This window comes from Boleophthalmus pectinirostris, unplaced genomic scaffold (genome assembly GCF_026225935.1).
Source record: "Boleophthalmus pectinirostris isolate CB_2022bp ecotype Guang Dong unplaced genomic scaffold, ASM2622593v1 HiC_scaffold_14, whole genome shotgun sequence".
Lineage (NCBI taxonomy): Eukaryota > Metazoa > Chordata > Actinopteri > Gobiiformes > Gobiidae > Boleophthalmus > Boleophthalmus pectinirostris.
In genome coordinates this window covers 31,102,936-31,130,524 of record NW_026571047.1, presented here as the reverse complement: position 1 = coordinate 31,130,524, position 27,589 = coordinate 31,102,936, and the positions used below count along the sequence as shown (strand labels likewise).

General features: G+C 41.2%; 1 protein-coding gene across 2 annotated transcripts in view; it reads left to right on the top strand.

Moving 5' to 3' along the window:
* pald1a (phosphatase domain containing paladin 1a) overlaps positions 1-27,589 on the top strand; it is a 225,728-nt gene that overhangs the window by 1,394 nt on the left and 196,745 nt on the right. The window contains exon 1 of one of the 2 annotated variants that reach the window (XM_055150025.1): positions 17,872-18,198. The exons of the other annotated variant lie outside the window; for it this stretch is intronic. The gene's annotated coding sequence lies outside the window, so the exon portion shown is untranslated. Of the gene's footprint in view, positions 1-17,871; positions 18,199-27,589 lie in introns of those variants that run through there. 2 annotated transcript variants of the gene reach the window in all.

Below are 27,589 nucleotides of genomic sequence, written 5' to 3'. Positions count from 1 at the left end.
ATGAGGTAACAACATTATAACATGACTTAGAAGTTCAGAAGAGTAAATTTTGTGTACTGTATTTTCCGCACTATAAGGCGCTCTGGATTATAATGCGATAATAATGTCTTTGAATGGTCTATTTTTGAACTTTTTTCACATATAAACCTCACCGGACTATAAGACGCATTAAATAAAACACAACAGTTAGATAAGTCAGTCAAAATTTATTTAACGTGTTCACAATAACTCTCAACTTTGTTCAATTTTAACGCATAAAAAAATACTGTCTTAGACGCTAAATTGTTCGTGTATTCACAATAAATCATAATGGTTCAGTTGGGCGATTACGGCGTCCGGCACACCCGCATCTCTCTCGTCATTATCTGAGTCAGTGTGGTTACTGTTCCCTGGCAGTTCAGTGATGATTCTGGTCTTGGTGAAAGCTCGAACCACAGTTGATCCTAATCCTTAGCCCAGGCGTCCGCGATCCGTTGGCAGATCGTGGCGTAAGTCGCTCGGCGCTGTCTCCCTGTCGTGGTGAATGTTGTGTTCTCCTTCTCTCATCCACTGCTCCCACACAGCTCGCACTTTCACTTTATACCGTATTTTCCAGGCTATTAGACGCGCTCTTAAGCCTCTAACCCCATCAAAAAAAGACTGCGCCCCGCATGCCAGAGCGCCCTGTACACGAATCCACTCGGGTGTCCCAGCACGACTTCAGTAAACTACAAAGCCGCACCACCCGCAGTGCACGCAAACACACACGGAGCAGACAGCGACCGCACGGCGAAAAACACCCGGAGCCACAGTTATCACTCCCCGCGAATGAGGAACGTAAGGAAGGAATGAACCAAAAAAGCGAGTGCAATGTGCCTTTCTGAGCCAGAACTGAACAACTGAGTCAATGCGAACACGCCGACAATCCAGCGGTCCCAGACAGCACCCTCCCTACACGCCACAACTAAACAAAGCCCAGAGTCACCGTGAACGAACAAACAAACAAAACCACTCACCCATCCAACTGTTGTGTTTCCTTTAAAGTCCAGTGCGTTTTATTTGTGAAAAAAGTTCGAAAATAGACCATTTAATGACAGTGTGTCTTATAATCCAGAGCGCCTAATAGCCTGGAAAATACGGTAATAGCCTTGAGTTTAAAGTGGGCGTTGTGAGCGTGTCTCTTGACAGGTGCATTTTGATATTAAAAGGAATCACAGTATGTATTACTCCACGATGCTCCTGACTACGGGAGCCGTAATGCTGCTAGTGGAGCGGCTTTGTACTTTACTAAAGTCGTACTAAGACACCCCCATAAATTGATATAAAAGGCGCTCTGGATTATAAGGCGCGCAGTCGGTTTTTGATTAAGTTTAAGGCTTTTAAGTGCACCCTATATTGTGGAAAATACAGTAATATAGGACCTTTTAAGTAAATGTTTTAGTAGGTGTGTTTACAATAAATGGTTCTGTTTGGCTAAAGCAGCAGGTCTGAGGTTGCCTTCTGAAATCTGGGCTGTATGTTGGAGTCTATAGGCAGAGGATGTTATTATAAACATCGCAGTAATGAAGCTTCCAGCATTTGTTCACCGCATCCTCCACAAACCAGCCCCTGCGCCGCCTCTCGCGTGCTGCAGAAATGATTTGATTGGACAAAAACAAACAATAAAACACGAATAAAAAATGGTCCTTTCTCTTTGTGTTGCCATTACAAATCACTGGCAATACTTGTAGTTATATTATAGGGCCTGGTTAAAAAGGTGGAGCATCTGAGGTGTTGGTGTTTTGCCTGTAATGTTCCACAGTAAGGCATTAATCTAAATAAATAGATAAAGCTTTGTAAGATTTGATCTGGCTAAGTTACAGGTCAGATCTGTGGAGAGTCGATCCCAAATAAAGATAGAATAGGCGACATGTTTTGTATTTGTCAGCGATTAAAGACAACAGTAATTACTAATAGTAGATGGAAATGTTTAATATAGACTCTACTGTGGAACATTCCAAGTAAAGTATAAATATCTCCATGGAAACAAGCAGGTACTATCCTCAACCCGCACTAGAAAAGTTACCAAGTGCACCTCTAAAATGCAGTAATGTTAGAGTGCATTCTCTATTGTACATATTGAACTTTTTCAAACATTTTCATCTACATTTTTTATTTTTTTGGATACAAGATTCCTACTGATATTCTACCACATGTGATCTGTTTTGTGTAATCTTTTTAAGGTAGTTATTGCTAATCCGTGAATCATTCGTTCGTTCATTTTTCAAAATAAAACCAAAAATAAGAAAAAAGAAAAAAAACTTCATTATTTGTCTCCAAAACGAAAAGTGAAAAAACTGATAACTCGCAAGACTGAGTCCAGGACCAGACCGGGACTGAGACCAGGATTGGTTTAGACCTGGTTCAGTCCTGATTTAGTCCTGATTCAGTCTTGGTTTAGCCTTGGTTTAGTCCTGGTTCAGTCCTGGTTCAGTCCTGGTTCAGACCTGGTTCAGTCCTGGTTCAGACCTGGTTCAGACCTGGTTCAGACCTGGTTCAGTCCTGGTTTAGAGCTGGTTCAGTCCTGGTTCAGTCCTGGTTCAGTCCTGGTTCAGTCCTGTCTTAGTCCTGGTTCAGTCCTGTCTTAGTCCTGGTTCAGACCTGGTTCAGACCTGGTTTAGACCTGTCTTAGTCCTGGTTCAGACCTGGTTCAGACCTGGTTTAGACCTGTCTTAGTCCTGGTTCAGTCCTGTCTTAGTCCTGGTTCAGACCTGGTTCTGTCCTGGTTCAGTCCTGGTTTAGTCCTGGTTTAGAGCTGGTTCAGTCCTGGTTCAGTCCTGTCTTAGTCCTGGTTCAGTCCTCTTTCAGACCTGGTTCATTTCTGGTTCAGACCTGGTTCAGTCCTGATTCAGTCTTGGTTCAGACCTGGTACAGTCCTGGTTTAGTCCTGGTTTTATTTTTTTATTTTTGGTTTTATTTAGAAAAAAATGAGTGAACAAATAATACATGGATTATTGCTTTTTTTTTTTTAGTGTCCTTCTGTTTTTCATTAACACCTAATACTTTATAACTACTGGTACATGTCTCTAGTCCAGGTCTTGCCCTCACATGTTCAGTCCATAGTCCTGGTTGAGTTCTTGGATCTTCTTTTGATGTATTGTAGTCCAGGTTCTTTGTTGGGTTTCGGATGAGCAGATGGGGTCCTCTTCAGTATCTCGTATCACTTTACGAAATGTCCCGAGGCAAGACAGAAACCGGGAATCTAACTACCGACATCAATCACCAAAGAGCGGCTAGAGACGGGCACATTTCGAAGGATTTGCGGTTAAAACGTCAAACTCTTATTTTGATAATGATGAAAAGTTTTTGAAAATTACGCTATTTTCTGATCTACACTAAGGGTCAAAAGTTTTAGAACTAGGGATGGGCATTCGATGAAATTTTCTTAATCGATCGTCGGAAGAATTAACGATCGATTATCGATTAATCATTAACGTTTTTATATTAAAATGATCATCGTTATTATTACTATCTGCACTACTAATCTGCATAAATAAATTCAACTTTACGACATATAAACCGTAACGACTCTAGAGCCACATCAGCCCGTTTGACATTATAATGTGTTTAATTCAGTTTTGCGCAACTCTCACAGAAACGAAACTTAAAACCGCATCGCCAATTTGCATAAACTAAGAAGATAAAACTACAGCTCTTGTGTCGCTGATGCGGTCAATTTCTGTCGGATTAAAAGACATGATTCAGTGTACAGGTTAGTGTGACCAGATTTGCGTTTGTCAAAACCAGGACACCGTACGGGGGGAGGGAGGTGGGGACTCGTCATCGACATTGCGCGACTCTCACCTGGTAAAACTTTTTCTCACTGGACACTGAAACATATGTGCTGCTTTGTTCACTGTGCACATGGACTCACACTTGTCCCGAACGCAACAGAAAGCGTGGAATTTCTTGTACAAATCATCGTTAAATACACATTTGTGCTTCAGTACGCTGCAGGCTGACCGACTGTTTGTGTTTGCTCGCTCCTTCTGAGTGCAGAGAGCTACATGTACGGACCCCTGTTTGGTCACCCTACGCTACGCACAGCAACCTACATTCGGTTTGTCAATTAAAATTAACGTAATCGATGAAATTCTTAATGATAAATTATCGATTAATCGATTAATCATGCCCATCCCTATTTAGAACACCATAATTATTCCAGTTATTTATCGCAGTTCAAGTTGTGCAAGTCCAATGAAGAGTTGGAAATGGTACAAAGGTAAAAACTGAACAGTCAGAGGTTAAAAAAAAAAAGATTAAAGATACAAAACACAAGTCCAAGCTCTGACAAAACTACCTCAGAAAAAAAAAAACAAGATGGTAAAGCTTGAAAACATGGAGCGTCCAGCAGCAGCACAGTGTCCAGACTTAAACCTCATCGAGCTGGTTTGGGATGAACTGGACAGAAGAGTGAAGCGACCGACAAGTGCCACACATTTATGGAAACTTCTGCAACAGACTTGGGAAGAACTTTCTGAACAATATTTGATTTGTATTGTAAAAAGAGCGAGCCACGAGTGTGTTCAGCTGTTCTGTCTGCCAAAGGTCGACACTTTCATGATTCTAAAGTTTAGAATATGTTTTGATCTATAAATTGATTCCATGATTTATTTTCAACTCAAATTTCAGAGTGCAATGACTCAATAAACAGTAAAAAACTGGAAACGGTGTGGTGTTCTAAAACTTTTGACCGGTCGTGTATGTTATAATTGGGGCTGTCGTGGTTAGGGAATTTCTCCTCCCATCACCCCCTCCCCCACCCCACATCCCCCGGAGTTATAATATTTACAGCGGCTCTAAAAACTCTCTCTGATGATGCGCTTGTTGCTGATGCACATGTACCGTGGTTGTCGTGTGGATTTAGTGTGTGTAGCAGGAGAAGTAACATTTGGCTTTGGAACAAGTGCCGCTGCATCTCTCCAGCTCTCACTGTGGCAGCTCAGGTCACAGTCCTGCGCCAGGTCGGGTCGGGTCAGAGTCCTGCGCCAGGTCGGGTCGGGTCAGAGTCCTGCGCCAGGTCGGTGTCGGGTCAGAGTCCTGCGCCAGGTCGGGTCGGGTCAGAGTCCTGCGCCAGGTCGGTGTCGGGTCAGAGTCCTGCGCCAGGTCGGGTCGGGTCAGAGTCCTGCGCCAGGTCGGGTCGGGTCAGAGTCCTGCGCCAGGTCGGGTCGGTCAGAGTCCTGCGCCAGTCGGGTCGGGTCAGAGTCCTGCGCCAGGTCGGGTCGGGTCAGAGTCCTGCGCCAGGTCGGTGTCGGGTCAGAGTCCTGCGCCAGGTCGGTGTCGGGTCAGAGTCCTGCGCCAGGTCGGGTCGGGTCAGAGTCCTGCGCCAGGTCGGTCGGGTCAGAGTCCTGCGCCAGGTCGGGTCGGGTCAGAGTCCTGCGCCAGGTCGGGTCGGGTCAGAGTCCTGCGCCAGGTCGGGTCGGGTCAGAGTCCTGCGCCAGGTCGGGTCGGTCAGAGTCAGAGTCCTGCGCCAGGTCGGTGTCGGGTCAGAGTCCTGCGCCAGGTCGGTGTCGGGTCAGAGTCCTGCGCCAGGTCGGTGTCGGGTCAGAGTCCTGCGCCAGGTCGGTGTCGGTCAGAGTCCTGCGCCAGGTCGGGTCGGGTCAGATCCTGCGCCAGTCGGTCGGGTCAGAGTCCTGCACCAGGTCGGGTCGGGTCAGAGTCCTGCGCCAGGTCGGGTACCCGCGGACTTAAGAGAGAGAGAACGAGCACGTGGAGCAGGTGTCTGCAAAGCGTGATCGAGCGACGGTCACACTGAACTACATGCGGCGTGAAGCTCAGCGGCGGTCTGCGGTAGTCCTGAGTTAGTCCTGAGTTAGTCCTGAGTTAGTCCTGGGTTAGTCCTGGGTTGGTCCTTGGTTAGTCCTGAGTTAGTCCTGAGTTAGTCCTGAGTTAGTCCTGAGTTAGTCCTGAGTTAGTCCTGGGTTGGTCCTGGGTTAGTCCTGGGTTAGTCCTGGGTTAGTCCTGGGTTAGCCCTGGGTTGGTCCTGGGTTAGTGCTGGGTTAGTCCTGGGTTAGTCCTGAGTTAGTCCTGAGTTAGTCCTGAGTTAGTCCTGAGTTAGTCCTGAGTTAGCCCTCGGTTGGTCCTGGGTTAGTGCTGGGTTAGTCCTGGGTTAGTCCTGAGTTGGTCCTGGGTTAGTCCTGGGTTAGTCCTGGGTTAGTCCTGGGTTGGTCCTGGGTTGGTCCTGGGTTAGTCCTGGGTTAGTCCTGGGTTGGTCCTGGGTTGGCCCTGGGTTTGTCCTGAGTTAGTCCTGGGTTAGTCCTGGGTTAGTCCTGGGTTAGTCCTGGGTTAGTCCTGGGTTAGTCCTGGGTTAGTCCTGGGTTATCACGGGCACGAGCAGTAACGGGTGGGATGTTAACGGGTCCGGGCGGGTGCGGGTCTCTAAAAATGGACCTGTGCAGGACTCTGGGTCGGGACACGTTGGTCACATGCGGTGATCGCGGTGGACCTCTTAGTACCGCGGTGATTCATTTTTGCGGTTATTGCGACAGTCCTAGTTAGTCCTAATGCAGTTTCGTCATCACAAACAGACCTGGAGTTGTGTTTTTGTTTCGTTTACACATATTTAACGCACAAATCCTGCATATTCAGTTCTTCTCTCAAATGGAAAACACTCTGTTCTCCCTTGGGATGTCATTAATACAAGAAGTACTCCCATGTGTTAACTTCAAAACTACCACTTCATGACTTCACAAGAGACTAATGATAAACAAATACTCAAACATGTGTGAATGAAACAAAACACAACTCCAGGTCTGTTTTTGACGACGTTATAACATGACTAAACGCTCACGAGACTCAGTACATCACCTTTAATCAGACTGGTGAGTTCAGATGGAAATAGAAGAGCAATGAAGCAGGTGCCTTTTATGTTTACACAATCACGAGACAAATGACTTTATACCCCAGATAAACCAATTTGTAATTATTATTTTGAGTTCATTTTGATATCAGCAAATATTGGTACAGTTATCAGCTGCAGCAGCGACGCACAATACCGGAGTCAGTGTCGGCTATAAAAGAAATCCATATCTGACCATCCCTAATTGCTTGAAGTGGTTTCATTTAGTGACACTACATGGATTTGGGAACTACCAGCTATTGTTGTCACGATATATTCAATCTCGATTTTGATACTAAGGGATAAATTTGTTACTCAATACTGATTCCAATACCACAATGATAATAAAACACTTTATTTAGGCAGTAGAATGTGATTTTTCAACATTAAATGGCCCGTATTATGAGATTTTCTGATCTATGTTATCATGTTTTCTGCCATTGCACATTAGAACTGCACAAACACTGGAGCACTTTAAATCCTTGCTCAAAACGCACCTTTTCTCCCTGGCATTTGTCTAGAGTTAGGAAGAGACACCTTGGCACCTTGCTGTTATTTTATATATATATATACTATTGTCGTTGCTTTGTCAATTGTATGTTTTATTTCATTGTTCAGCACTTTGGTAAGCTTTGGCTGTTTTAAATGTGCTATACAAATACATTTGATTTGATTTGATATTAGATGTTTCTTCATCACAAACAGACCTGGAGTTGTGTTTTGTTTCATTCACACATGTTTAACACACAAACCTGCATATTTAGACTGAGCGCTTTTCTCAAACTGAAACCACTCTGAAGTGCTCCACTGTGTTTTTAAACTCCACGCACCTTCACTAGAATGATTTGGATAATTTCAGCCCCGGAATTGCCAATGTTCTGCAGTAAAATGTACCTGTTAACTTGAAAACTACAGCTTACTGACTTCAGAACTCCAATTGGAAAGTCCCCCTGAATTGTACCCTTTATGAAAGTTAGTTAATCTATATACATATAAATAAAAAAATATGTTTTTTTCATTATATATTGTATTAATTACCTTATAATTATGAATTGCCAGTTCTCTCCTCAGTCCATCTGCAAACCTTAAATAAATGCTGGTTCTATGTGTTCAGCCGGGAAGTTAGGCACACAGTGTTTCAGAAAATTCCTCCCAGATAACTATTTCAGAATTTTATTTTACATATTTCAGTGAAATACATAGTTAAGATGATTTTTGAACAAATTTTGTAGCTGTCTAAGTTTCTTGTGTTGCGCTGCTTACAAATTACATTCATGGCAGCAGGTAAAGAAATAATTATCATATTTCTTCCCACATCAGCAGTTACAGACGCTATAGGACATGAGGAACAAGAAAAAATATTTAAAATACGACTTCATGGTAAATTTCTGCGAGCAAATGAGGATTATATTGATGTTGCAAACTGTAAAAATGTGTGCCGCTTCGGGAAGGTCGGTAAAATGACATAAACAAGGCCTGATATTTGGTCTCGCTACGTTCACATTTAATCTTATTATGACATAGAAGCTGATTTCTAACTCAATACATCACAGACTAAAGGTCAGCGAGAACGTCCCCCCCCTCCCGGGCGCAGCAGGTACCCGAGTGCTGCCCAAGAGGAGGGGGTGTGTTCCCGCAGAGAGAATATGACTCTTGAGCCGGTATAAAGTTTAGTATATACTCTCGATACTAGGTTCAGTATCGATTATTATCTGATTTTCGATACTTTTCACATCCCTAGCACCAACTGTTGAATAAAAACACTGCGTATTTCTTAAAATCACTTACTTTTAAATCACTACAGGCTCCTGGACTATAAGTGCAATGTCCGCGTTTAACCACTAGGTGTCATGTGTCATTATTGTTTAGACGTGATCACAGCTGGGAGACGGGAGAGGGGAAAATATTAGCAGCAGTGGTCTCTTTTTAGCTGTTTAAAATTGGAAGTTCCAGTTACAGCCAGACTCAACAGTTAAAGGAAAAACTTAGCAAAACGAAAATAAAAGATAACGTGTAATTTTAGACTCGCTCTTTTAGAAATACTGATTTTTGCAGAGATTCTTTCAGACTCAGGACGAACTGTAGTAGGGATAAATGTCAGTAAAATATTTAATTGTGATTTTTCGAACCAGGATTTGCAATTTTAGTTTTAATAATACAATTCTGTTAAAAGTTAATATTTTAAACACGTCCAAAAAAGTGACGAAAAGACTGAAATCACTGCTGACTAATACAAGAATCAGATTTCAGAACATTTTTTACAGATTTAAACTACAGGGTTAGCAGTTTTTATGCAGAATATTAGTAAGAGAGGAGATTTTGTTGTTTATAAATGTGTATAAATTCACAGTTTCTCATATCTGGCTAAGACTGAAGCAGAAACCCACGGCCGGTTGTGAATTACACTTCTGAAATAATCCTTAAAGAGGAAATGGATGCTTTAAAATAAACAAGGTGTTTCACATATTTGATATTTTCTGCGGGGAGAACTCAGTGGGTTGAAATTGCTGAATATTCTTGTAATGCCATTTCCTCTTTCCTCACATTTCACACTTTCACTACAACTTCCCTTTTATTAAACACCAAATAGTTTACGTAAGATGATTGTTATGGGATTTTATTGAGTCCTGTTTTGAATAACTTGTAGTGGTTGTTTTTATTGAGGAGTGCGATTAAGATGTTTGTTACTGGGGTTGTGCAAAAATATTGAAATATCGATATATCTTATCTAGGGATGTAACGATATCCAAATCTCTTGGTTCGATATTATCACGATATCCATCTCACAGTACGATATTTATTGCGATATTTTAGATATAATTGTAGCTAGGACACGTTTTTGCTTTGACAAGATTTTGGTGTGAATTATTTCTGTCATAATCCCAAGAATTCAAGTAAAAAACATATTTCTTCATGTTGTCTGCGCTGAAATGAATCATGGGATATGTAGTTTCTGATGTTTATAAGCTGTTGCTACTATAAAACCTGCATTTAAGCGAAGGAACTTGTAATTCGATATATTGTGACGGTCCATGATATTATTGTGAGACTTTTGACAACAGGATATCATAATATTTCGGTTATTACGTCCCTAATTGTATTGTTTAATGTGATGATACAGTATAAATATCGGGGGCTGTATTTTTTTGTATATTTTACTTAATTATTTTGAAACAGAGCTACAGTCTTGTTGCTTGTTTAGAAGAAGAAAACTCGTTTATGCAACATATTTGATATATTCATTGTATATTCATATGAACTTTGCACAAGAAGTGGTTTAACAAAGACTTTTCGTATCACAGCCATGACTTAGCCTTTATTTTTCGTTGAACCATATTGAATTTATTAGAAATCCTATTGAATCGAAAGTGCGCTGTATCGAGATATGTATCGTATCCTGGCCTGTGTATCGTATCAGCAACTTTTTAATGATACCCAGCCCTATTACTGCACGAGTGAACATTCTGCAGGCTGTACGAAGAACTTTAATGTACGGTTTGATTTGCAAACTGAACAGATGAGACAAGTGAATAAAAAGTCACTCACCCGCAGATTTGAGATTCAGTGAAATACGATATCAGTCTAATAGGCTGTAATATTCTCACTTACCGGAAGACGTCTGGAAACATGCGGACGACTGACTTCCGGTGTAGTTCCCGACACTGGGCATGTGATAAAACCGTGGGTTCAGCAGCAGCGTCTTCACAACCTGCCAAAGCTTTTCCACGGGGAACGAGACTCTAATCTCGTCTTTGATGTCACTTACAGGTAACCAGACTGGTGCCACCTAGTGCCTCCGCTCATTTTCATTTCTCTCCAGCGACTAGGTCAGGAATCGGAATACACCAGACGGTTTGGAAGAACCCCCGGAAGGAAGTACGCGTTCGGGCTCCAACCAATCAGCGAAGAACCAGACATTCTGTGTTGGCAACGTTTCCCGAGATCGAGGATTTAAAGCCACAAAGAGAATGTTTGGTGAATTTTATCAAGGGGAAAGACGTTATTGTCCTTCGTCCTACGGGATTTGAGAAAAGCTTAATATACCAGTTATCCCCGTTAGTGGTGCATTGCATAAATCACGACCAAATAACAGCGATTGGTTGAATGGAAAAAGCACCCACCTACCATTGAGCAAATGAATCCTAATGCTGCGAGGTCAGATGGTTTCCACGAAGTGAAACAGGCTGATTAATGAGGCTACTGGCCAGAAGCTTTTAGACCCAAGATCTAGAATGAATTGTTTTAAGAGGAGCTTCATTCCAGCTGCTATTGTACTTAAGAATAAATTGTAATCTATTTATCAATTGATTTTTAGTACATTGTCTTGAAAAAAATCATGGGTCCTTTTATATATTGAATATTTATTGTGATCTTAGCCAAGACTGATCAATGAATTTAAGGAATTATTGATGGAACAAAACCACATTCTGCACTGGAGCACTGTTACACTTTATTGTGGATGAATGAAATGTGAAATGTGGGACCAGCCTCTCAAATCTGCAAAACAAATTTACCTACGGGTACGAATAAAGCAACCTAACCTACAGACAGCACACAGCGGTCTCATTTTGACCCCAAGGGCTGGTTTTACAAAATTTGGCTTGAAAATAGGAAAAAAAATGGTACGTACAGCCACTTTAAAGGGCCCATATGACACTGATTTATGTTATAACGTTGTTTCCTGATCACAAATGTACCTGGAGTTGTGTTTTGCTTCATGCTTAACACACAAAACACAACTCCAGGTCTGTTTCTGAGGAGGTATTACATTATAACACGTCCTGAAGCTCACAAGACTCAACTTTGCGTAATGTAGGACTTTTAAAGCTGGTTCCCATGATGTGAGTTTTGGCTCTTACGCCGCAGGAAGGAAGGATAAGGTGTGGCCCTCTCAGCTCTATCTCACTGTTCAAAAGCAGCTCTAGTAAATAACTGAAACTTTGGACTTTCTCCAGAAACGGGACGATGTTGATGTTGGAAGAAGTGACGAGACGAAAGGGAAATTAACCCAGATAAGATTATGGAGAATGTTTTGGTTTCTCGTTCGGCGGGCCATGTTGTAAATGTGCTAAGAGCTGTTGTATTGTTTTGGTTTGTAAATTCACCACACCCCCATCCCCCTCAAAAATAGAAATTATACTCTTGTTTAACTTTATACCCAATATTCTAATTTTGTATATCTTTGGAACTACAAATGTTTGTCCAATACCAGTGAATGGACGTGATTGACAGGTGGATCAGCCAATCATGGTCCGTCTGTATCAAAACAAGTACAGCTGCTTATGATGAAAAAATAAAGGGAAGAAAATATCGCAGGGGATGGTGAATTTTTGCAGAATCAGTGAGCAAAGCACTAAACTGTTAAGAACTGCAGTGAGAGAAATGTTTTGTCGTTTTATTGAAACTGATGAGTCACCAGTGAGCTCCTTCGTTTTACATGCGTCACTGAAATAAATCTTCTTCATGTATGGTGAAATTATTTAAAGTTGCACTATGTAACTTTTTCGGTTGGGGGTCCAGTACCTGCTTGTCTCTATGGAGATGTCATTGCTCTGCCTGGAATGTTCCGCAGTGTGACATTAAACAGCTCTACTTTACATTTATTCAATTACAGGTGGTTTTATAGCTCAAAAATACTTCGAAAAAATAGACATTCTAACTGTGAATGGTAGTGTCGTAGTACTCGAGACCGGCCTTGAGACCGTTTTTTTACAGTCTTGGTTTCGTCTTGGACTCGACTGCGCTTGGACTCGGTCTTGTCTCGGTCTTGAAGGCGCTTGGTCTCGGTCTTGGTCTCGGTCTTGAAGGCGCTTGGCCTCGGTTTTGAAGGTGGTTGGTCTCGGTATTGTCTCAGTCTTGATGGCGCTTGGACTCGGTCTTGTTTCGGTCTTGAAGGTGGTTGGTCTCGGTCTTGAAGGCGCTTTGACTCGGTCTTGTCTCGGTCTTGAAGGCACTTGGTCTCGGTCTTGAAGGCGGTTGGCCTCGGTCTCGGTCTCGGTCTTGTCTCGGTCTGACACTCGTCCAGATTTAGAAGAAGATTTAGATTTAGAAAAACATTGATATATTTGTGCCAAAATAACTGTGAAATACAAATAAATGTCAACAATTACAAAGATTATCTTGATTTGGTCTTGATGGGCTGTGGTCTTGGTCTTGATCTTAACCTTTAAAAGTCTTGACTCTCGCACGTCTTGCTCTTGTCCTTGTCTTGGTCCCTGTGGTCTCGGACTGGCCTTGTTCTCGATTAGTCTGGTTTGGTTTCATTAGTCTGGTTTGGTTTCCATGAAGAAAGGTTTAATACCATACTGTGAAACATTCCAGACAAGGCAATAACATCTCCATGGAGAAAAGTGTTTGTCGGACCCTCCTCGAGTTACACAATGCACCTTCAAGATGAGTCTGAACATTCAACAAGCCCCTCTCTTTGTATTTTTTTCTCAACAGCACAAATCATCTCATCTGTTGTAAACTAACCTGACCTGCGGAGCTTCAGACAGAGAAGTGCCTCCAGTCAGCATCGCACCCCCAGGAAATGTTGATGACGTCAGCTGCGAAGTATCAATACAAACCTCCTGTACGAGTATTTGTCTGGAGTGACTGTATTGTAGTAAACTGAGCCCTGAGGAGGAGCTAAAGCCAAAGCCAAAGTGCAGATATTTAAACAGCTGGAGTGTGTTTGACTGTTTGCTCCGACGCGTGAAGCACTAATGACGACGCCAATTAGCACAGGGCAGTGAACGAGACTTTACATGTGCTTCTGCTGAGAGCGGCAGAGAGGGGCGGGCACGGAGGACGAGAGACTTTACATGAGTGTGGGATGGTCCGGTATATGTGGAGATTAAATGGTGAAACCTGGAGTACCTGATTTTTGAACCACTTCTGAACTAAAGCATCATAGTGATTTGTATGACTCATTCTTACAAGTTAGTAAAAAATAATATCTAATCAAAAGACAACGTAGCATGGCCAGAGTGACTCCTAGCTCAGAGTGACACATCTTCATCTCTAAATCCTTCTCTTTATGTGAGAGATTGGGTCTGTGTTACCGGAGGAGCCCTATTTCCAGGGTCCACCGCCTATTTAGACATGCCGGGATTACGACATGCCTCTATTTAGAAGTGCCAGTCATCTGACACTTTTTAGTATCGCTATTCCGACACGTCATATGTGTTTTGGGCTGCCAGAGTGTCGTCTCATTGAGCTGGCGCAATGAACTTGATTGGTTATTTATTTACCGTATTTTCCGGGCTATTAGACCCGATCTTAAGCCTCTAACCCCATCAAAAAACGGCCGCGCGCCCCACAATCCAGAGCGCCCCATACACGAATCCACTCGGGTGTCCCAGCACGACTTCAGTAAACTACAAAGCCGCACCACCCGCAGAACACGCAAACACACACTGAGCAAACAGAGACCGCACAGCGAAAAACACCCACAGACACACTCATCACTCCACGCCGACGAGGAACGGAACGGAGGAACGAACCGAAAAAGCGAGCGCAATGTGCCACTTCTAGACACGACTGAACAACTGAGTCACTGCGAACACGCCGACAATCCGTTGGTCCCAGACACACCCTCCCTACACGCCACAACTGAACAAAGCCCAGAGTCACCGTGAACGACACAAACAAACAAAACCACTCACCCATCACACTGTTGGGTTTCCTTTAAAGTCCAGTGCGGTTTATTTGTGAAAAAAGTTCGAAAATAGACCATTTAATGACAGTGCGTCTTATAATCCAGAGCACCTAATAGCCCGGAAAATACTGTAGGCTGTATGGTGTGGCCCATGCAGCCTCTGTTTTGGTTTTGATATTTTCCCAAAGACTGGCATATGCTCTTTTTTAAAATGCATGTTAGGCCATTTTCCCATGGCTGATGTATTCTCTGATCAAGTGAAGCAAAGTATAATAGGCTATCACACACACCTCAACACCCATAAGATTAGTAAGAACAGTTTTTAATGTGTATGTTGGTGCATTTGCGGCCTGTCTACATGGTGATGCATGGATCTGTAATAAGAACTGGATAAAACACTCCCCCTCTGTCCCTGTGTGCGATCGACTAGTGGCCACTCCAGGTACTGCAGCTCCTGGGAGATCTGACCCAGAAAGAATTGTCCCATAGAACACTTCTTCATTTTTTACAATATGAACTTAGAAACATTTTAAAACAATTAAAATGCCTAAAAGATAGCTTTGTAAGACTTAACCTGGTCTGAGCCCGTGTGAGCTGATTGGTCAGAACTGCATGTTTCTGATGTCACACGTTTTGCGGTGTGGCAATGAACACAAACCATTGAAAACAATACGACACCATCTTGGATTGATCTTCCAGATTTTATTATACTTCCATGTGCTGATGCCACTAGGCCCACTTACAGGTCAGATCTGTGGAGAGGCACCCACACTCACAGTCAAGATTAAGTTATTGTAGGAAAAAAAGCTGTGTAATTCATTAGATACAAAATAGACACATTTAATGCCATATTGCAAAACATTCTTTACAAAACACTAGTTCCATCTCCATGGAGACAAGCAGGTGGTGTTCACCCTCCACAGAAGTTAATGCTCCTTTAGAACTAAATGAAACTGAACTTCTAAACTAATACAACAATCCCAGGCATGTTTGTAGATGTCTAAACACGATATATTATAATTTGTTACGGTGATATATTGTGATAAACAATAATATTGGAACCACTTTAAGCCACTGACTTTATGCTCACTTACTTTAGTGCATTAAAATGGCACAAATCTCCCCACTAATGCAAAGAAATTGTAATATACTGACATATATAAACTATAAGTCTGCAGTAATTATCGTGACAAACCTGTACTAAGCAGGTCTTATACAGAATTATACAGAGTCCATAGAGACACAGGGAGGGCATCTGACACACAGGAACATTTCAGAACATGTTTGTAAAGGTTTTGTAGCAGCTTTTACACAGATTTAGACCACATTTGTAAAGCACGTTACATTAGAGACAATTTCAGCCTTGGAGATTTGCTAATCATGATGCAGTGTGAAGTTGCATAAGACAAACCGACAGGAAGAGGCCGTTAGTCATGAGGCTCCCTCCTCTGCACACGGCTCCCTCCTCTGCACACAGCTCCGAGCTCACACTGGGGAACTGAATCTTTACTCATTTCTGACATGCCACAAGTTGGTAGTGTTGACGCCCATAAGAATAATAAGGATTATATATATATATATATATATATGTAATGTGTTGGTGCATTTGCTGCTTGTCTCCAGGTCAGATTTGTTGAGACTCAAACACACTCACAGTAAAAATTAAGTTATTTTAGGGCAATAAAAAGAGTAATTGATTAGATGCGAAATAGATGCTGCGGAATATTCCTTCCAAAACAAACAAATTTAGGTTGCACCGACCCACCCCAAAAGTTGATTTTTTAACCTGGATTGAAGCGGTGGGTTTTTTGTTTTTCTTCATACAAATTCGCTAAAATCACTGTGATATCAGCAGCAGTGAAATGCCATCGTTACGTTTCCCAGTGTTGGGACGGGCCCGGAGGTGCACCTGCATAGACAGTCGGGCGAAAGGACCGATGTAGAACTCCATGCTCCACGAGGCGAAGAGCAGCTGACGCCCGATTGAGCTTTGTGGACACCCTGCTCCACAGACTCGGGGTTCTCTCAGGGGCAGTCCTAGATTCCAAGTCATAGTCCAAGATTAGACCTGGATTAGTCCTGGTTTAGTCCTGGTTTGGACCTGGTTTAGCTCTGGTTCAATCCTGGTTTAGACTTGGTTTAGACCTGGATTAGACCTGGTTTCAGTCCTGGTTTAGCCCTGGTTCAGTCCTGGTTCAGTCCTGGTTTAGTCCTGGTTTAGTCCTGGTTTAGTCCTGGTTTAGTCAGTCCTGGTTCAGACCTGGTTTAGTCCTGGATTAGACCTGGATTAGACCTGATTTAGTCCTGGTTTTGATTCCAGGTTTAGACCTGGTTTCGTCCTGGTTCAGTCCATATACGGCGCAAAAGTTCGGCATCTTCGCTTGCTGATTGTTATTTGACGATCAGCGACAGTTATTTTCGTGAGAGTGCTGCAATATTTAACATTTTAAACACAGTAATATTGTTATGTAGCAAATTACTTGAAGTGACAGTAAGTAAGTAATTACCACTAGAATTAGAAGCTCTTTGGCATTTTCTTTCGGTAAAGGTAAAACTCACCTGAAGAAAAAAGTTGGAGACCCCTGGATTTGGCATTATAAATACTTCTCACTTCAGCCTAAACGCTTTCGGTCATGATTCATGGGGTTGTAGTCTATGTTTTGTTTTGTTTTTTATTTTTGTAGTGCTGCAAAATGACCCAATAAAATACTACTACTACTATTATTACCATGAGTACTCCAATGAGTCATGGTCAACAGTTTTTTCGTGGACCCCCAACACCCAACACATCGCCCAAGGACCCCCAGGAGTCTCCTCACCGCACTTTGAGAACCCCTGGACTAAAATCCTGAAACCTGAACACAAGAATCACATTTCAGCGCATGTTTGTACCGATCTAAACTACAGGGCGAGCAGTTTTTTATGCAGAATAAGAGATTTTGTGGTTTTGTTGGTGGAGGAAATGATGGTAATTCCAAAACTGCAGCCTTTGTCATTTGCTAATTGCTTCCATTCATATTGTGATTTCGATTTGACTCTGATTAAGCTCTAAATGACTTCCCTGTTGGCGATTTACTAAACCTAACGCCTCTGTCTGTTCACCGCAGCTTTGCCCGCTCATCTGTCCCTTATATCTTTCGTTATCTGTCCATTGATTGCGTTATATTACCTCTATACGGGGCTTTTATAATGCTTGTTTGCCTTTTTTCTACTTCTGCATTGAGTGAGAGGCTGCGCGTGGGAGGCAGTGTGCTCTTCCAGGGGGTTCCTCGCTGCGATTGGCCGCTCTCAACAATGATGCGTCGCGTCCCCGCCCCCACATCCTCCCCGTCCCCCCCCCCGGCTCCCTCTCTCTCTCTGTACGCACATGCCGTCAACCATACCTGCTGCACGCCGCATACTAAAAACTCAAGGGCTGTTCTGAGCTCGTAGGATTTTGAATTGGGGGTCAAAAAAATCGTATCCTCGCTCCTCCTCCTCCTCCTCCTCCTCGCGTCCTACTTCCTTGCATCCTTGCTTCCCGGCTTCCTCAAGCGTTCATTGACGGATGTGGCCATTGACTGGCCGTATTATGTCGGCTGAATGAGGCTAGACCACCTGCATACATCAAAAGGAATATCGTATAACATTGAAAACAACATATATTTTTGGTCTTTTTCGCACCAGAAGGCAGTTTTTTCTATGCAGATTTGAATGCAAGGTATGTTTTCTCTGTTTTATTTTGCTATAAACATGATTTGGATGGGCTTACGTGCGTTGTTGCCTAAATATAAGATTATAAGATGAACTGGTGGAATGACATTGGAGCTACAAACCAGCTTTTAAATGGTCTGTATTACATTATTTTCTGATGTATGTTATAATTTTGTTTCCTCATTACAAACAGACCTGGAGTTGTGTTTTGTTTCATTCATGTTTGACACACAAACCCTGCATATTTACACTTTAGAGTTCTTCTCTCTGACTGAAAACACTCTGTTCTACCTTGTGATGTCATTTGGTAATACAGGAAGTGCTCCATTGCATTTCTAAACTCCTTCCATACACCTTTCATGCTCCTAGGATGGATGATTTCAGCGCTGGAATTTCAATCCAGTTTTTTTTGTATGGCACATTTTATAAATAAGACAGTTTCCGACGTGTTTCACAGAGCAATTTAACACATTTAACACTAAACCAGGGGTGTCAAACTCAGATTCACAGAGGTTCAAAATTAAAAACTGGGACTTAGTCTTGGGCCAAACTAAATATTTATTGAAAAATGTCAACATCTGCATGTTTTCTCTTCTTTCGAGATCTGCAATGTTAAACCTTTTCTTATTAAAATAAATGTTTAATAATAGTTTTGATTTAACATTGAATCCAGAACAAGCATAAAATAATAACAACATTTGAAATAAATAATTTCTGTATCGCGGGACAAATACAATTATGTCACAGGCCAAATTTGGCCCCCGGACCTGAGTTTGACATGTTTGCTCGAAAAGGTCAGCAGAATTATGAGAGGAAAAGAAACAGAATAGTAAAAGAATAAAAATAAAATCAATGAATCAAAATAATAAAAAAAATAAAAATAAAAGCAGTACTAAAAAGAATAAAATAGATAAAAAACAGTAACTAATTAAAAAAATAAATTGACTATAATTAACTGCATCTACTAGTGTTGTAGTCAAGACCGCACTAATCGAGACCAAGACCAGTTTGAGACCACAAGGTCCCAAGACCAGGACAAGACCAAGACCTCTGAGGGTCAAGACTGAGCCAGGACAGAGACAGAACTGAAACCACGGCCCATCGAGACCAAATCAAGACCATTGTCATTTGCAACATTTATTTGGATTTTACAGTTATTTTGGCACCTGTATATCAATGTTTTATGAATCTATCTCCATTTTATCACACATCGAGTGTCAGACCTCGAGACTGAGACAAGCCCGAGTCCAAGCGCCTTCAAGACCGAGACAAGCCTGAGTCCAAGCACCATCAAGACCGAGACAAGACTGAGTCCAAGTCCAAGCTCCAAGCTTCAAGACCGAGACAAGACCGAGTCCAAGCTCCTTCAAGACCGAGACAAGACCGAGACAAGACCGAATCCAAGCTCCTTCGAGACCGAGACAAGCCCGAGTCCAAGCGCCTTCGAGACCGAGACAAGCCCGAGTCCAAGCTCCTTCAAGACCGAGACCAAACGCGCCCAAGTCTGAGACGAGACCAAGATCGTAAAAAAAAAGGTCTCAGCCGGTCTCGAGTACTAGGACACTACTACTGAACTAAAGGTAAAAGGAGCTTGAGCTTAACTTGAAAACTACCACTTCATGACATCACAAGGTGGAACAGAGTATTTTGAGTTTTGGAGATGCAGACAGACTAATAATAAAGAGTTACTCAAACATGTGTGAATGAAACAAAACTCAACTCCAGGTCTGTTTTTGAGGAGGTAACAACATTATAATTAAAGCTCACAAGGGTTAATTTCTGTGTAATATTGGACCCTTTAAATACCATAAATGAATTTGCTTTGCTTGGTTCTAATGACGTTGTGTAAATATTAGCGTTTTATGAAAGGAAGTGTGCAATAGTTTATCTGATGCTTGTTGTCAACATTGCAGGAGTCATGTCTGATTTGCATTAGAAGGATTATTACAGTGCGGATCTGTCATAGCGAATATGTGAAGAAATGCATGTGTTTTTGCAATGCTTTTTTTTTTTTTCTGACGTTTTGGTGACTCTTCCCGCTGTGAGTAAGTCGACAAGTGATGAAAGTTTTATGTTGACAATATGAAATGATGTGAAGATTTGTGTTTCTTGCACCGCCCCTTCAGATAATTTTAGTTTCTGTCAATTTTGTGGCCAGAGTTTGTGCATAATCCGTGTGCCACTCGTTCATTTGATTTTCAAAATAAAACCAAATATAAGAAAATGAAAAAACTATTATTTTCTTCTTTTATTTGTCTCCAGAACCAAAATGAAAAGATGGATAATAATTTCACTGAACCAGGACAGAAATGGGACTAAACCAGGTCTAAGCCAGGTCTAAGCCAGGTCTAAGCCAGGTCTAAACCAGGTCTAAAGGACTAAACAGGACTAAACTAAACAGGTCTAAACAGGTCTAAACCAGGTCTAACCAGTCTAACCAGGTCTAACCAGGTCTGAACCAGGACTGAACCAGAACTGAGTGTTGGTACGTGCCTGGAGGTGCTGCAGGGCTGAGACCGGGGCTGAGACCGGGGCTGAGACCGGGGCTGAGACCGGGGCTGAGACCGGGGCTGAGACCGGGGCTGAGACCGGGGCTGAGACCGGGGCCGAGACCGGGACCGAGACCGGGACTGAGACCGGGACCGAGACCGGGACTGATGGTTTAGACCTGGTTTAGACCTGGTTTAGTCCTGGTTTAGTCCTGGTCCAGTCTGGCATCGCAGTTTAAGTCACAGAAAAGGGAAACGTCTGTTATCTGTTTTTTCCATTATTCATTTAAATCCAAAATCGAAAACACAAAAAAAACGAATCGTTTGTCTTTTCATTTTGGTTTTGGAGACAAATGATTTTTCTTATTTTTGGTTTTATTTTGAAAAACGAATGAACGAATGATACATGGATTGTACATGTTTTGTCCTTCCAGTTACAATAACGTCGCCTCACTCCCTCTACTTAAGTAATATATTTTGTTTTATAATTTATTTCTGCTCTACATACAGCATGTCTCTACACATTACGGACGAAAAAAAAATCAAAATAAAATTACACTGACATCAGAAAGAAAGAAAAAAAACAACCAAACATACAAAAACAGCATTACAATGAGTGACAATTTGGACCGGTTAGAGCTGGAGTTTCTTAATTGCAAGTAATTAATTATTAAAGTAATTACCAACTACTATTACGATTTAAATATTTAGAGTAGAATAATTGTAATTTGGATTAAACAGACTCCAAAACCTGCCCTGTGCTCAGATCCTGTACTAAAATCTCTTGGGAAATGTGTAAATCTGTACCACTTTAAAGCTAATACCTACACATTAAAGGTTGTATGGAGGATTTTTTTTTTGTTTCAAATTGTCAATGAAAGTTTAAAATACCATTACAGAGATGCAGCAGCCTTGGAATTATGATGACCAAAAAAAAAAAAGAATGAAAATCTATCAACTGTGGACGTGTTGAGGCCAGATAAACATCAGCCAATAGAAAACGAGGCTGCCTCATTTTCTATTGGCTGTCAGGTCGTCAATCAAACTCCCTACGTTTCTAGTGTAACTAACTCGTCGGGATGCAGGGATCATGTGGTTTATGCAGCGGTTCTTAGAGGCTTTTTCAAACTGTAGCTTCCTCACATTTCTCACAAAGTTTGTCGCGACGGCGGACGAGAATCCACGACCAGTTCGCCGCAAAAGAAAGTCGTTTTTTGAGGTCGCTGAAAGACGAAGAGAAGGGGAAAAGGAGCAAAGACAAACCGAGGTGATTCTCAGAGATTCCTTCCAGTGATTGCGCGAATGAAGCGGATGAAGGGTCTAAAAACTGACGCGTCGGTCGATAAATTATTTCTAGACAGGTCATTTCAACAGTAATTCTGAACGGGCACTGGCTGTAAAAAAAAACGTGATTTCTAGAGTAAGGAGGCGGGAGGAGATGTTTCTACTGAGGGAGCTGTGGAGGATGAAGGTGGTGTCACGCAGGCACAACATTTGTAAAAGAACTGTCGCTTTATTTCTCTTCCCTTAAAAAAATCCTCTATACAACCTTTAAAGCCACAGTATGTAACTTTCTATCCAAACAATAGACTAAAATAAAAGCATTAATTCATTGTGTAATGTATAAAAAGCACGCATCCTTACGAGGGATGTAACGTATCGTCAGGAGTTTCACAATAATATCGTGGGCCATCACAATATCGAATTACAAGAAAATAATATAGGTACAAAAACAAAGGGAACTACATAGACCATGATCCTTTGCTCCATTTCACTGCCACTTACATGAAAAAATAATTGTTACAAGCACTTTTAAATCTTAATTCTTTGGATTATGACATAACCTAAATAAAGTCTCGCATTTTAAAAGGAAAAAGTAACATTCACAATTTTGTTATATCGCAGTAAATATCGAACTGTGGGATGTATATCGTGAAAATATCGTACAGAGAGATTTGGATATCGTTAAGTCCCTAATCCTTACTGGGGTCAGGCTTGCATCTCCACAGACCCGACTCTTATTTGAACTGAATGTTATTCTTTTGATTATAGTATGTTTGAACTTTCTGTTTCCGTGGAATCATGTAGGTGACACCTCCAGAAAGTTGCGTAATGTACCTTTAATTTATAGTAATTAATTTGAATTATTTAGGTAAACAAATTTATTAAGGTCTTAGGGGTTAAGGTAATCAAGCCTGAATCATCTTATAAAACAATTTACCATTTTTGCCATCTTCTTTTCTCCGTGGAGATGTTATTGCTTTGTCTGGAATGTTTCACAGTATGGCATTAAATTAAACCTTTCTATCTTCATGGAGACCAAACCAGACCAAGTTACAGGTCAGATCTGCGGAGAGGCGACCCCGCTCCCAGTCAGAATGTTGTTTTTCGAGGTATTTTTGAGCTGTAAATTCACCTGTAATTGAATAAATGTAAAGTAGAGCTGTTTAAAGTCACACTGTGGAACATTCCAAGGCAGAGCAATGACGTATCCATAGAAACAAGAAGGCGACGGATCCACAAAGAGTAAAGTTACACCTTTAATTTGAACGCTTTTGATGGAAAACATACATTTGTCGGTCAATGCGGCATCACTTTCTGGTTTTGAAATTTGTAAAGTCTCATTCACACTCCTTTTAATTTGAATAATTGTAAACAAAAACAACAATACAACTCATAATTGCACATGTATCTAAAAACTATTTATATACTGCTTCTTCTCTCGTATATAAAAGTCGTATTGAGTCTTCTATCTTCAGCTCTGATTGTTGTACGAGGTTCACATGCTTCACATTCCTGTTCACATGTGACTCTTCAGCTCCGAGTGAAGAGCTTCTGTTCCTTTAGACACACGTCATTACACAAAACGCCTCCCTCAGACCTGGTTTAGTTCTGGTTTAGGCCTGGTTTAGTCCATATTTCAGTCCTGGTTTAGACCTGGTTTAGTCCTTCTTTAGTCCTGGTTCTGTACTTGTTTAGTTCTGGTTCTGTACTTGTTTAGTCCTTGGTTTAGTCCTGATTTAGTCCTTCTTTTGTCCTGGTTTAGTCTTGGTTTAGTCCTTCTTCAGTCCTGGTTCTATTCTTTTTTTAGTCCTAGTTTAGTCCTTTGTTTAGTCCTGCTTCCGTCCTTCTTTTGTCCTGGTTTAGTCCTTGATTTAGTCCTAATTTAGTCCTTCTTCAGTCTTGGTTTAGTCCTTCTTCAGTCCTGGTTCTGTCCTTTTGTAGTCCTGATTTAGTCCTTCTTCAGTCCTGGTTCTGTCCTGGTTTAGTCCTTGATTTAGTCCTGGTTTAGTCCTGGTTCTGTACTTGTTTAGTTCTGGTTCTGGTTTGTTTAGTCCTTGGTTTAGTCCTGATTTAGTCCTTCTTCAGTCCTGGTTCTGTCCTGGTTTAGTCCTTGATTTAGTCCTGGTTCTGTACTTGTTTAGTTCTGGTTCTGTACTTGTTTAGTCCTTGGTTTAGTTCTGATTTAGTCCTTCTTTTGTCCTGGTGTAGTCCTTCTTCAGTCTTGGTTTAGTCCTTCTTCAGTCCTGGTTCTGTTCTATTTTAGTCCTGGTTTAGTCCTTTGTTTAGTCCTGCTTCCGTCCTTCTTTTGTCCTGGTTTAGTCCTTGATTTAGTCCTGATTTAGTCCTTCTTCAGTCTTGGTTTAGTCCTTCTTCAGTCCTGGTTCTGTCCTTTTGTAGTCCTTGGTTTAGTCCTGATTTAGTCCTTCTTCAGTCCTGGTTATGTCCTTGTTTTGTTTAGTCCTGGTTTAGTCCTGCTTCAGTCCATCTACAGTCCTGGTTCTGTCCTTGTTTAGTCCTGGTTTTGTCCTTGGTTTAGTTGCGGTTTAGTCCTGCTTCAGTCCTTATACAGACCTGGTTCTGTCCTTGTTTAGTCCTAGTTTAGTCCTGGCTTTGTCCCGGTTTAGTCCTGGTTTAGTCCTGATTCTGTCCTTCTTCAGTTCTTCTTCAGTCCTGGTTCTGCTCTGGTTCTGTCCTGGTTTTTCCTGGTTTAGTCCTTGGTTTAGTCCTTGGTTTAGTCCAGCTTCAGCCCTGCTTCAGTCGTGGTTCACTTTTGGTTTAGTCCTATTGTTAGTCCTGGTTCAGTTTTGGTCCAGACCTGTTTTAGTGCTGGTCCAGTACTTAGATGGCCACAATCACACAAGCAAATACACATCACAATTTGTGTTTTTGAAAAGTTTGGGTCGTACAATTTCATGTTTTTTATTTGAGATTCAAGATTGAATCATAAAGTGTATATATAAATGAATAAAGGATGTAGACTTTATAACTACTGCCTCTTATTTGGAACATTTTCAGGACTCTTTTTCCATTCAAAAGATATAATATTTGGTTTTTAAATTATTACTCACTATGACAACAGTCCTAAATTTTAATCATTTTGAACCCCGTGGAGTGAGTCTTGAATTTTCCTGCAGGATTCTGTCTAAATATTGCGGATGTGACTGAGGTTAGGAAATGGCCCTGGCTCAAGAGACGCTGCACATCCAAATTACCATGTTCAGAATAGAATAAATTACAGAGACGTGCTTTTATAAATAGATCTGTGAAGTTGTTTTTAGCTGCTCGGAGTCCAGCATCGAGGGACCAAAGAATGCACCGGGTCAAAAGGTTCACTGCAGTCAGATGTTGAGACGGTGGAACAAATACTGCTACTTTAAAATAATAATTCTTAAATGTTAAATGCTGATTGAAATGCACAGTGAGGGAAGATGTACTTTATAGATGCATTTGACCAACTCTCTAAAGATGATCATGTCCTCCAAGTATTTCTTCTGGAAGGTCTTCTGCCACATTTGCTGCCACATACAGTGTAAAAACCCTGTAGCATCTCTCAAGTCTTCATGGATACTGGAAAAATGAGCAGTTAATTTCACACAATCCAACAGTCCTTTGTGTTCGTTGCCTCAAAGTATTTCCTCTGAAGGTCTTCTACTGCATTTGCTACCACAGTCAGTCTGAATATTGAGTATATTTTCTTCAATAATTGTGCCTTACACTTTTGTATGTTGTATTTTTGCATCGCAACTTACAGGCCAAAGAGCTTCTGTCGTCATTAATTCATTTGATGTGAGGATAAATTACTTGGGGTCGACTGACAGAAGCAAAACTGACAATGTCCACTAATGCAGCGCTTCTCTCTGCACATTTTTCAAATACAAAATCTCTCTTTTCACTAAAATACGCTGGACTACTTCTGTCGGTGTCGCCATGTTTGTTTTGGTTTGCTTAGCCCACAGAGTTGTTCTGTGGTTGGTCAATCTGCCAGCGATCAGGCCCAATCACACCAGCAGGAGCCAAGATTCGTTAATCAAAAATATCAAGATATTAATATAGTATTGCTTAATCTGATGACATGTTATCATGGGCTCCTGTACCGATATAATGCCAAGAGTATTTTTTTGGTATGTTTTTTATTATTTTGTAACAGTGCTACAATTTTGTTGCTCATTTAGACCAATTTTTCCCAAAGACTGGGTCGTGACCCTCAGGTGGGTCGCAAGAGATTTTTTTTTTTTGGGTCGCCTTGTCACGATCTGCATGTAGGACTGAAATATACAGTTCTGACACTGATCTGCTGCTGCGTCTCCTCCTGCACCTCGGACTGAAGCTTATCTCATTAGAAATGTTGAAATGTTAAGATATGTTTTGTATAATTTCTAATCGTTTTGTAATTATTTTATTGACTATTTTTGTTCCAATATTGTTGGTTCAATTGAATGTTGAAAAGAAAAAGAAATGGGCTTATATTTAATGTCTAAACAGGGAACTTATGGATCCTTTTATTGCTGCTTCAATTCCTGTTTTTCATTGTTTAAAACTTGAGTCATACTAATTGTTCAGAGACACGACCACTCAGTCAACAATAAAACATCCTCATTAATGTTCAATAATGGTCAAATCCACCTTTATTTTGTCTGTTGACTTGGGTTTGAAGGTTTGTGACTTAAAATATGGGTCCCCAGAAAAATAGTTTGGGAAACACTGGTTTAGAGAAAGGAAACTTCTTTATGATTATTTTGATTACAATGAGTGTATTTCATATAGAGTTTGCAGGTAGTGGTTTAACAAAGACTTTTTGTGTCACAACCATGATTTAGCCTTTATTTTTTACTGAACCACAACCAAAACCACATCGAATCGAATCGAAAACTCACTATATCGAGGCGTGTCATATCTGCGACTTCTTAATGAGACCCCGCCCTAGTCTTTGTAGGTTAAGGTTAATATAATAATTTTAGTTTAGTCTGAACTTGAACTTTTGTCCTGGGGAAGTTTTGTTTTCCGTTGAGCTCAGGAACCCTCTATCCTCTCTCTCACCCCCTCCCCTCCCACTACAGGAAGTAACAGAATACTACTTCCTGTCAAGGTGTGTCTCACTTCCTGTGTTTTGAAGTCCTGGGTGTTTCATTGGGCTCATAAAGTTCAGTCATGTGGGAGGGTGGAGGGAGAGTGACACATATCAGACTTCCTATTTGCTTTTCAGATTTTAGTCAGAGCAGATTTTTTGGCTCCTATTTATACATATATGAATACTAGTCTAAGAATTGTAAGAATGTATTGTAGTAGATGGGAAAATAGCATAAAATTGACCTTTTATTTATAGAATTGTCTAAATTTTAAACAGACATTTTGAGACTGAAATTTGAGCTAATGCAAGAATCAGATTTCAGGACATGTACAGATGAAAACTACAGGTTCAGCAGTTTTTTTATTGCAGAATAAGATGTTTTATTGTTTGTGGTGGAAATTATGGTCCATAAAAAACTGCAGCCTTTGCGATTTACTAATTTTGACCTAGTTTCAATGTCGGCTTTTTTTGTGACATTTTCCAAAATTACGTCACATTTCAAAAGGCTGATATTTTACCCCGTTGTAACTTGTAACCCAAACTGCAGATCTAGTTGC